Genomic DNA, 12,533 nt, shown 5'->3' on the forward strand with positions numbered 1-12,533 from the left:
CCACAGAGATTGGTCATGGGTAAGCACCTGTTACAAGACGGGCCAATGAGAGTCCATTTCAGAACATTTGTGGGAACCACTGGGAAGCAGTTGTTCTCTCTCTCTGCTGTGAATCCTCAGCTGGTGGGATGGAAAAAAAACATGTTCATCAGTGTCTTGTTACCATTTCAGAAAAATCTGCTAAATAATGAGGCCCACACAAAGAAAAGCAGAACTAAAACATGGTGAAAGAGAGATCAAGTCCTGATGACATAGCTTAAGAACCTGTATCCCATCACACCCAAATTTTTGGTCTTTTAATTACATAAACAAGTAAATTCCCTTTTTTATGTACTTCAATATGATTGGGGTTTTCATTGCTTGCAACCTAAAGAGTTAGGCAATGAAGAACGTGGAACAGAATCTCACCCTGAGATAGCTGTTTCAAAGACTCGGACTTTCCCAACCACCTCTGCCTCAAAGCACCTCTGTCCAAGCTGCCATCATGCCCCACCTAGAGGAGCTCTGCCTGCTTAGGACACTGCCATTGTCCAGTTCAGCTGTCTCCCTGCTGGTCTCAGGATGACTGTTACTTGGAGGAAGATAAACAGCAACAGCCCAGGGACACCTGGATGGCTCAGTGGTTGAGCATCTGCCTTTGGCTCAGGTAGTGATCCTGGGGTCCTGGGATCGACTCCCGCATCAGGTTCCCTGCAGGGATGTTGGGAGCCCGCTTCTCCCTCTGCCTATGTCTCTACCTCTCTGTGTGTGTCTCTCATGAATAAATAAAATCTAAAAAACAAAAAAACAAAAAAAAAAACAAAAAAACAAGGACAGGGATCCCTGGTGGCGCAGCGGTTTAGCGCCTGCCTTTGGCCCAGGGCGCGATCCTGGAGACCCGGGATCGAATCCCATGTCGGGCTCCCGGTGCATGGAGCCTGCTTCTCCCTCTGCCTGTGTCTCTGCCTCTCTCTCTCTCTCTCTCTCTGTGTGTGTGTGACTATTATAAATAAATAAAAATTAAAAAAAAAAAAAAACAAGGACAGCCTGACAGAGAAGGATGGGATGGAAGAATGAGAGATGTAGATACCCACTTCTACTCACACCTTGGTCTTGTCTCAACAATACTTAACTTGTGATAGAATGTTTTGAACATCAAATGAGATAAATTATGTTATGTGAAAACATTCTTTAGCTTGAGACTTGTAGTAGAGTTCTCCAGAGAAACAGGATCGATAGAATATATGTATTATACATAATTATACATAATACGTATATCCTATTGGTTTATATGAGAGAGACATTTATTTTCATGTGATTGTAGCAACTGGCCTGTCTGAAATCTGCAGGACAGTCTGAAGACAAAATTCTTTTTTCCTCAGAGAATCTTAGTATTCTCTCTTAAGGCCTTAGACTGATTGAATGTGGGTGGACCTGATTCAGCTCGAGGATGAGGTCCACCCACATTCAGAGGGTAATCTGCTATATTCAAAGTCTACTGGTTTAAATATTAAGAACATGTAAAAAAAAAAATACCTCATAGCAGCATTCAGCCCACCTCCTCAAAATGATTTCTAATGATCTGTCACATGTTAACTCCATTATCTTCTTCCTCAATTTTGCTGAAAGCACGAAAAGGCACCTCGTGTTATCTGGTTCCCGTTTCAAGACAGGAAACAATTACAAAAGATCTCATACTCTTCCTTAACCCCTGAAAATGGTTATGGAATTTTATAAGCAAATCCTTACTTTCCACTCTCCTCCCAGGATCTGTGAATGTTTCAGCTACTTCCTCACTCTTCTCAAGGGCCGACTCTACTTTCTCCTCCACTTGCCAACATTCCTAATCACAGGTCTTTAATTCCATCACCATTTGATGTCCACTAGCCCTACTTCTTAACCAATTCTTGCTTTCCTCTTGGGGATGAGCAGTGTTTTTAATGCCCCAAGTCTACAGGGTACCTGAGTGTCTCAATTGGTTAGGCATCTGCTTTGACTCAGGTCCTGATCCCCAGGTCCTGGGATGGAACCCCGAATTTAGCCCCACTTTGAGCCCCCACGTCAGGCTCCCTATTCAGCAGGGAGTCTGCTTCTCACTCTCTACTCCTCTCCACCACTCCCACCCCGCTTGAGCTCTTGCACACTCTCTCTCTCTCAAATAAGCAAATAAAATCTTTTTTAAAGATATTTTTCCTTTTTTAAAAAAAAGGTTTTATTTATTTATTCATGAGAGATGCAGAGAAAGAGGCAGAGACACAGTCAGAGGGAGAAGCAGGTTCCTCACAGGGAGCCCAGCGTGGGACTCGATCCCAGCTCCCAGGATCGGGCCCTGAGCCGAAGGCAGACACTCAACCACTGAGCCACCCAGGTGTCCCAATAAAATATTTTTTTTAAAAATCCCTTAAGTGGGGATCCCTGGGTGGCGCAGCGGTTTGGCGCCTGCCTTTGGCCCAGGGCGCGATCCTGGAGACCCGGGATCGAGTCCCACATCGGGCTCCCGGTGCATGGAGCCTGCTTCTCCCTCTGCCTGTGTCTCTGCCTCTCTCTCTCTCTGTAACTGTCATAAATAAATAAAAATTAAAAAAAAAATCCCTTAAGTGAGACCCCTGGGTGGCTCAGCGGTTTGGCGCCTGCCTTTGGCCCAGGGCGCGGTCCTGGAGTCCCGGGATCGGGTGCCACCTCGGGCTCTCGGCCTGGAGCCTGCTTCTCCCTCTGCCTGTGTCTCTGCCCCTCTCTCTCTCTCTCTCTCTCTCTCTATTTATCATGAGTAAATAAATAAAATCTTTAAAAAAAATCCCTCAAGTCTGTTCCCCTGTAGTTGCCTATTGAGAACATCTTGAAATGTCCAGTTTCTCTAATTTATTGACCACAATTGATGCCTTTTTCCCTAAGTTGTGGAACCTTGTCCAAATGGCACATCTGAGGGATGCCTGAGTGGCTCAGTCATTTAAGCATCTGCCTTCTGCTCAGGTTCCAGAGTCCTGGGATCAAGCTCCGAATTGGGGTCCCTGCCAATTCACCCTTGTTCTCTCTCTCTCTCTCTCTCTCTCTCTCTCTGTCTAATTAATTAACTAATTAATTAATTAAAATATTGAAGATAAAACCCTGAAGGGAGCATCTGTAACGGTCAGTTAGGCAGCAGCTCAAGTCCTCCCAGCCTAGGAGTCTTTACATCTAGATGCAGGGATGCCTCACCCAGCCAGCCACACCCAGAAGCAGAAGGGCACACAGCAACCCTGGAGTGCCCCCCACCATGGGGTGTGTTCTTCTCACTTCTCAGCTGAAGAAGACACCCACTTGTTGCTATGATCTCAGGAGGCACACAGCTTTTGGCAGGAAATAGAACTACTCCCTCCTTCAGCCTCTCCCCCTCCTTTTTTTTTTTTTTAAGATTTATTTATTTATTTGAGAGAGAGAGAGAGTGCACACCAGCATGAGGTGGGGGAGAGGGTTAGAGGGAGAGGGGAAAGGGGATCTTTTTTTTTTAAGGATTTTATTTATTTATTCATGAGAGACACGGAGAGAGGCAGAGACACAGGCAGAAGGAGAAGCAGGCTCCCTGCGGGGATCCTGATGTGGGACTCGATCTAGGACCCCGGGATTAAGACCTGAGCCAAAGGCAGACACTCAGCGACGGAGCCACCCAGGTGCCCCAGAGAGGGGATCTTAAGCAAACTCCCCACTGAGTGAGGAGTCTGATCCAGGGCATCCCATGACCCTGAGATCATGACCCGAGCCAAAATCAAGAGTTGGCCTCTCAACTGAGCCACCCTGGCACGCCCCTCAAAGAAATGTTAACTCAGACTGTTCAAGGCAGAGAGCAGTGTCCTGAATTATCACTGAGTCAGCTCTCAGTACCTTCTAAAGTCAGCAGTTTTCCCACTTACTTTTGCTCATTTCTCTTCAGCACACATTCTGTGGTCTGCATATGCCCATCACTTGTCTACATGGGTTACCTTCTTGCATAGAGAGACAGAAAAAAAACTCTGATTACACAGATATCCCCTCCAACCCCTGAATCCACCCCCCCACACACACACCTCCTTTGCAGACAGTGCTCTGCCCATTCTCCAAATACTACATCAGAGGTCTCGGCTCAACCTGTGAACCTCCCTGGATGGGGTGGAAAAAGCCCTTATTTTATGTAATCATTCATTTATCTCCCACACAGTTTGAAGCCTGGAGGCAGGGCCAGTGAAAGACTCTGCCTTCAGTGAGTTCACCATCTACGGGGGAAAACCAGCATGATAAACAACCTTATGTCTGGTGTGGTGTCGGTTACACCAGAGTCAGCACAGCGCAGGAGAGCCTCCAGCCTCTCTGGGAAGAAGGCTATAGAGCAGGAGGGTAAGAGATGCTGGCCTTTAGGAGCTGAACCTAGAGCTAAATCAAAGGCCAACTGGAAGTTGGGAAGGGAAAGTAACAGGAAGCTCTGAATCCAAGGGAATAGCCTGTGCACAATGGACAGTGCTTAATCTCTCCTATGGGCAGGGATGGGGAAAACAGAGTTGGGGGAAACGGTCCTCCATGGGGCAACATCAAAAAAAATGAACAGAGGGAAGAAGATGAAAGTGGCCACAGGAGACAGAGTTTAAAATTAAGCTAGCCTTAGTGCATTATCCACCATATATGAATTTTTCCACCTGATTTTTTTTTAAAAGTAGGCATCATACCCAACTCGGGGCTCAAATGCACAACGCTGACATCAAGAGTCACATGCTCTACTGACTGAGTCAGCCAGGCACTCCACATATGAATCTTTTTGAGGAGTTGTGACAGATCAATCCAAGTAGTAACGGATGTCCAAAGTTTAAAGATAAAAAGATAAAATGCAGAAAATCTTCCCTTCTCCTTGCTTCTCCCTACCCCCACCCTACCTCCCAAAGGTCTAGGGAGAGAGGGGAGAAGCTATGATGAGTCCTGTCAAAGGCTGTGTCAATTTCCAAAAAAGGAAAAAGAGTCTGAAGGCTTGTGATTTTTAGGAAGCATCATGACTCAAGATAAGAAGAAGCATCATGATTCAAGAGAAGAAGGTACTTTGGGGAGAGGATTGAAAGGACATTGGAAGGTAGGGAGAAGGTGGGAGAGTGAAAAAAAGGCGAGGTGATCTGTGCAGGACCATCTGCACCAGTCAAGAGACCATCCGCAGATAATCATGAAGATTAAAGCAGGAAGATGAGGATACATTAGACCAAGAGACAATTACCACTCTATATGGTTTCCATTCTATTGCTGGGGATCTGGAATAACAATGAATAAAAACCCATGGTCCTTGCACGTGCATGTGTTCTCTGGGCGGAGATGGAAAAGCAGCTCATCCACACACACCTCGCTATTTCCTGGCTCAAGCCAGCACTCCAACACAAATCTGTGTGCTACAAATCCATGATCTCTCCATTGTCCCTGCCTAGTCACCTTCTAGAGCAACTTTTTCAGTGGTTGTTCACTGAAAGAATATTTCGAAGTGCCTCCTCTGTTTCAAGTGTGGCAGCAAGTGCTGAGGTTACAAAGACAAAACAGATGCAGTCCACATCCTGGTGGGGAGGACTTTAGAGAGCTGAAAGAAAAGCATGGCAACAGAGAATCACCCATGTAAATAACACAGATGAGCCAAGTGGTCCACAAGGAAGGTAGATTAGGTCTGGGAATGCTGTAGGAGGTTTTCTTACTGTTTCTGGAACATGACAAACACACTTCTGACTGGTGGTGCCTCTGCCTGGACCACTCGTCTTCCAGATTTTACCTGAACCATTCCCTGGCTTCATGCATGTGATCAGTAGTTATCCGCTCAGAGAAATGGTCCACCTAAGGCAGCATTCTTCACCACCACACTTCTCCTTTCACCTTCTTTTATCATTCTTCAGCACACTTATTTAACTGCATTTGTGCCCATGTTCTCCGCCTTCACATCCATTACTAGATGAACTGTCCATTCTCCTATTTAAGGCCAAATCTTGTGTATTAAGGCCAAATCATGCTTCTCTCTTCCTCCAAGATATCTTATCAGCAACTCTCTCTTCATCCCGTGTCATTCATGTTTTCCCTATCATTCCCATCGCATGCAGATGTGCTTGCATTATTTCACATCTCAAAAAGATTTTTAAAAGCTTCTCCTAAAACTCTTCCATTTCTGGGAAGCTGGAATAGATACACACTCATCTATTCTTTATGCTAGGTACAATAAAAAAAAACCTGGACATTGCATATAAGACAAATACAAGAAACTCTGAATAATGAAGGAATAGAGCAGACTGTCTAGAACCCTAAGGACCCAAGGGAGGACATGGTTGTTCCCTAGCTTTGTTTTTGCCTCATATATCCTCACCAAGAGCTGAAAACTCAAACTAATGGACACAGGCGAAAACAAAAACAAAACCACCAAGAAAAGGCTTCTCTGTCTAATCTAAAGGACCAGGAAAGGAGTAGCCCAGCAAGACAGAAACCTTTAAATGATAACCATTCTACTTTAGCACCACACCAGAGGAAACACTGGCCCCACCCCTGCTCGTGTCAGCAAATGGCAAGATATATGGTGGGAGAAAAATCTTTGCAAACTACACAGCCAACAAGAGACTAAGAGCAATAATATATTTTTTCAGCTCTCAAGATTAATGGTAAAAAATGCAAACAATCCCATTAGAAAGTGGGAAAGTCATGTGAAGGACATTTCACTAAAGAAGATATACAGAAGGGATGCCTGGGTGACTCAGTGGTTGAGCATCTGCCTTTGGCTCAGGGTGTCATCCCAGGGTCCTGAGATCGAGTGCCACATCAGGCTCCCCACAGGGAGCCTGCTTCTCCCTCTGCCTCTACCTCTGCCTATGTCTATATCTGTGTCTCTCATGAATAAATAAAATCCTTATGAAAAAAAAAGAATATGTACAGATGACAAATGAACAAGCGAAAAGACATTCTACATGGTTCACCATTGGGATAATGCAAATTAAAACCACAATAAGATACTATCATATATCTCTCAGAATAGTGAAAATAAAAACAGTGACACATCAAATGTGGAGAAACTAAATCACCCATGCATTGCCAGTGGTGTAGACACTCTAGAAAATAGTTTGCAAGTTCTTTAAAAACTAAATGTACAGCTACCATATGGCCCAACAATCGTACTCCTAGGAATTTATCCTGGAGAAATGAAAACTTATGTTCACACATGCATAAAAAATCTGTGCACAAATGTTTATAACAGCTTTATTTGTAAAAGTCAAAAACTAGAAATAGCCCAGACATTCTTCAACAGACAAATGGTTAAAAAAAAATTGTGGTATATCAATACCATGGAGTCCTACTCAGCAATAAAAAGAAATGAGCTATTGATATAAGCAACAACCTGGATGTAGCTGCAGAGAATTATACTGAGTGGAAAAAAGCCAATCCCAAAGGTTTACATACCTTTGGAATCATAGGATTCCATTTATATAACATTCTCAAAAGTACAAGATTCTAGAAATGCATTAACAGATTGGTGGCTACCAGAGGTTAAGGATGCGGTGTTACTCTTAATGGGCAACAGAGGGGATCATTGTGGTTGCAAAAATACTTTGTTTCCTGATGGTCAATGTCAACCTCCTGGTTGAGATACTGTTCCATAAGCTCCATAAGTATGTAAGATGTTACCATTTGGTGAAACTGGGTGTACATGGAGTCTTCCTGTGTTATTCTACTATTACCTCCAAATCAAAACTTAAATCAAAAAATAAAAAATTTGGGGACCTGGGTGGCTCAGTGGTTGAGCATCTGCCTTTGACTCGGGTCATGATCCCGGGGTCCTGGGATCGAGTCCCACATCGAGCTCCCCACAGGGAGCCTGCTTCTCCCTCTGCCTGTGTCTATGCTTCTCTATGTGTCTCTCATGAATAAATAAGTAAAATCTTTAAAAAATAAAAAAATAAAAATAAAAAATCTTAAACTGACAGAAAAAAATTATAAAGCATTGATTCTAAAAACACCTCCTGAAATCATTTCCCCTTCTCTACTACAACCCATTTCTAAAACTAGAAGAAGAGGGAGGGGAGCAGAGGGAGGTAGACAGCCAGGTAGGCAGGTCCTGGCACCAGCAGACCAAAGCCACCAAGGATCTAGGAGCAAGAAACAGACCTCATTGGGGCCTGGAATTTAGCTTAGCAGGAAGATGGAAAGCCGAATTACCCTGTATTCTCCTTCACAGAAAAACTCTTTCTTAAAAAAAAAAAAAAAAAGGTTTCTTGTCTATTTCTTGACTCCTATTTCTCTCTTTCCATTCTCTTTTAAATGCACTCCAATCAAACTTCTGTCCACATGGTTTCACCGAAATAGCTCTGACCAAGTTCATTTACTCCACCTTTCAAGCTTCTTCTAGCTGGTCTAAGAATTAAATTAATATGAGACTGATTAACAGGAAAAAAGAGCAAAGTTTAATTATGCGCACACAAAGGCCCAATCATGAAATTGAGACCCAAAGAAATGACCGAGGTAGGCAGCTTTCATAGTTTTTAGACAAAGAAACATAAATTTAGATTGGAATTGACAGGACAAAGAAAACTTACGTTTGGGAACTTCAGTTAGCAAGGAATTTTAAGGAGAATTTGGGCTGGGGTAATAAATTAGTAAATGTAACAAGGTTTGTTTATATAGGCTTCTTTGGCCCTCAATTCCCTGTCTCTGATGATAAGGATGTCTCTCCCCCTGCTGGTGAAGGCAAGGTACCTTTCATGTGGGAGATAAATTTTCTGCTTTCTAGAGACAAAGCAGGGGTCAAAGTGTTCTTCCTACCTTGCCATTTAAGTGACTCTATTTTGAAGTTTTTTTAATTTGTTTTTGTTGTTGTTGTTATTGTTTTGTTTTTTGTTTTGAGAGAGGGAGAGTGCATGCAAGTGGGGATGGGGGCAGAGGGAGAGGAAGAGAAAGAATCCTCAAGCGGACTTCCTATTGAATGCAGAGCCCAACCTGAGGCTCAATCCCACAACCCTGGGATCTCCACCTGAGCCAAAATCAAGAGTTGGATGGTTAACCGACTGAGCCACCAAGGCATCCCTCTTAATTCAAAATAATCAATATGACAAAGTGGTACATTTTAGGGTGGCCTGCCCTGGGCCCTCACATGAGAGATTGATGATAAATATAAGAAACGGGCATGATATGATGCAAACAGAGCTGTTATTCATCAGGTATGTAGTTGTAAGGCAGAGCAGTTGAAACATTTCTGTACATCTGCCCTAAAGCCTAAGTGCCCCTGGCTTCCCTGACTCTTCCCAGGAACACCATCTGCCTCCATCTCCCTAAGATCCTAAAGGATTGATACTCAGCACAGCAGGGGTCTGTAGGATCTATACCTTATTCCACACTCTATATTTCTATACCTATAGTGTGGGTTGTTAAATATTTTGTATATCATCCCTGCTAGGAAGATGGTAAGTGCTATAGAAATGACAAATAGAGCAAGACAATGGGATAAGAACAGTGATTTTTAATCGAATGATCAAGAAGGTGGCATTTGAGCAGAGATCTGTAGGAAGGAAGGGAATGAGCTTTGCAGTTCATCTGGGAGAAAACAGTCTTGTTAGAGGAACAGCAAAGGGGGCAGAAGGGCAAGAGATGAAAGCAGTGAAGTAGTGGGGTGTCAGATCCTGGTGGAGCTTCTAGGTCATTGTAAGGGCTTTGACACTGACTCTGAGTGACATGGGAGCCCTGGAGGGTGCTCGGCAGAGGCAGGATGTGATCATAGATATATAGATATGGCTGTAGGCATGGATGGCTTTAATGAAATATAATTTATATACCATATAATTCATTCAGTAAAACACGCAGTTCACTGCGTTATAGTATATTCACAGGGTTATGTAGCCATCATCAAGGTCAATTTTAGAATATCTTCATCACTCCAAAAAGCAACCCCTTCCCTTTGGATGTCACCTCCTCACCCCAGACCATAGTAATCACCAGCCTACTTTCTGTCTCTATATATACTTACTTATTCTGGACATTTTGTATAAATGGGATTGTATAATATGTGCTCTTGTATGACTGGCTTCCTTCACTTAGTATCGTATTTTCAAGATTTATCCATGCTGCGGCACATTTCAGTACTTCATTCCTTTGTATGACCAAATAATATTCCATTGTCTGTATATACTAGATCTTGTTTATCTCTTCCTCTGTTAATAGAGTTCAGGGTTGTTCCTACCTTTTGGCTATTATGAATAATGGTGCTTTGAACATTCATGTACAAGCTTTTATTTTTGTTTGGGCTTATGTTTTCATTTCTGTTTGGTGTATACCTAGGAGTGAAACTGTTAGGTCAACTGGTAACTATGTTTAACTTTTTATGAAAATGCCAAACTGTTTCCTAAAGTGGCTGCATTTTACACACCCACCAGCAAAGTATGAGGGTTCTTTCTTCACATTGTTGCTAACACTCATCTTATTTTTATACTAATTGTCATAGTAGGTGTGAAAATGTTACAGCACTGTGGTTTCGATTTACATTTTCCTGATGACTGATGATGTTAAGCATTTTTTCATGCGCTTAGTGGCCATTTATTTTTCTTCGGAGAAATGTCTATTCAGATCCTTCATGTATTTTTTAATTGGGTTATTTGTCTTTTTATTGAGTTGCAAGTATTCTTCATATATCCTGGATTGTCAAATATTTCCTCCCATTCTGTGGGTTGCCTTTTTGCTTTCTTGACGGTATCCTTTGAAACACAAAATTTTTAATTTTGATGAAGTGCAATTTATCTATCTTTTTCTTTTGTTGCTTATGCCTTGGTGTCACAGCAAAGAATATGTTGCCAAGGGATGCCTGGGTGGCTCAGCGGTTGAGCATCTGCCTTTGGCTCAGGGCATGATCCTGGAGTCTAGGGATCGAGTCCCATATCAGGCTCCCTGCAGGGAGCCTGCCTCTCCTTCTGCCTATGTCTTTGCCTCCCTGTGTGTCTCTCATGAATAAATAAAATCTTTGAGAGACATAGAGAGAACACAAGCGTTCAGAAGGGAAGGGGTCAGATTCCCTGCTGAGTATGAAGCCCAATATAGGACCTGATGCAGGGTTCAATCCTAGGACCCTGAGATCATGACCTGAGTCGAAGTGGGTCACTTAACCAACTGAGCCACCCAAGTGCCCTTAAATCAGTCTTAAACCAATTTTTTGAGGCCTTGTCTTATCGAGGCTATGAAAAAAAATACAAAGAATTTGGGCTTTTACATTTAACTCTTTAATTCATTTTGATTTGATTTCTGTGCATTGTGCAAGGTAGGGGGTCCAGCTTCATTCTTTGGCACGTAGCTATCAGGTTGTCCCAACACCATTTGTTGAAAGAACTATTCATTTGCCTCATTGAATGATCTTGATATCCTTAATTAATGAACCATAGATGTATGTATTTATTTCTGAATTTCCACTTCTATTCTATATATATGTGTATATCCTTACCCTAGTACCACACTGTCTTGATTGTTATTTCTTTGTAGTTTTGAAATTGGGAAGTGTGGGTCCTCCAACTTTTTCTTCTTTTTTCAAGATTGTGTTGGGTATTTTAGGTCTCTTGAATTCCCACATGAATTTTAGGATCAATTGTCAATTTTTACAAAGAAACCTATTGGGATTTTGATAGGGGATGGCATTGAATCTATAGATGAATTTGGAGAATTGCTATCTTACTAATATTCAGTCTTTTAAATTATGAGCATGAGATGTTTCCATTTATGTAGATTTTCTTTAATTTCTTTCAACTTTTGTAGTTTTCAGAATATGTTTTGCATTTCTTTTGTTAAATCTATTCCTAAGTGTTTTATTCTTGTGATTGCTCTTATAAATGAAATTGTTTTCTTAATTTCATTTTTGGATTGCTTATTACAAGTATATAGAAATCCAACTGATTTTATAACTGGTATCTTATCATTTCAGTCAGCTCATTAATTAGTTCTAATAGTTTTTTTAGTGTATATCTTCGGATTTTTCAGAATATAAGATTATGTCATCCACAAATAGAGATAGTTTCATTTCATTTTCAATCTGAATGTCTTTTGTTCATTTTCTTGCCAGATTCATATTTTGACAAATGCCTCTGGCTGCCATGTTGAGAATACACCAAATCAGGATGAGAGAAAAGTAAAAGTCCAGGTGGGAAAAGATTGTGCATGGGAAAAGGCAGGAGCAGGCAGGAGTAGATGGGAGCAGAAAAGTCACAAAGTGGTTCAGGGCATTTCTCTTTGGTTCTTCTCTTATTTCCTCTTTGTTTTACTGATCATCTTGAAGATTTTTCACCTTGACCAAAAACAAAGCCAGCACTAAATTTCTTAAAATCCTCCTGTGGTAAAATTCTTAGTAAGCAGTTCTGCACGAAGGAAGCAGATACCAGACAGAAGACAAGAGAAACTCAAACCCTACATGTTCCAATTCTGCAAGAACAGATCCTACAAGACTAGTTGGACTGGAAGACCTATTTTTATGAAAGGGAGAAAAGAGAAGTATCCATCACCAGGTCTCAGAAATGCTGCAACCCTCAGCAACCAGCTAAAGATAGCCCAGGAAAGGAACTCTGTGCACAGAGGGGCCCTCA

This window comes from Canis lupus, chromosome 22, assembly GCF_048164855.1.
Source record: "Canis lupus baileyi chromosome 22, mCanLup2.hap1, whole genome shotgun sequence".
Lineage (NCBI taxonomy): Eukaryota > Metazoa > Chordata > Mammalia > Carnivora > Canidae > Canis > Canis lupus.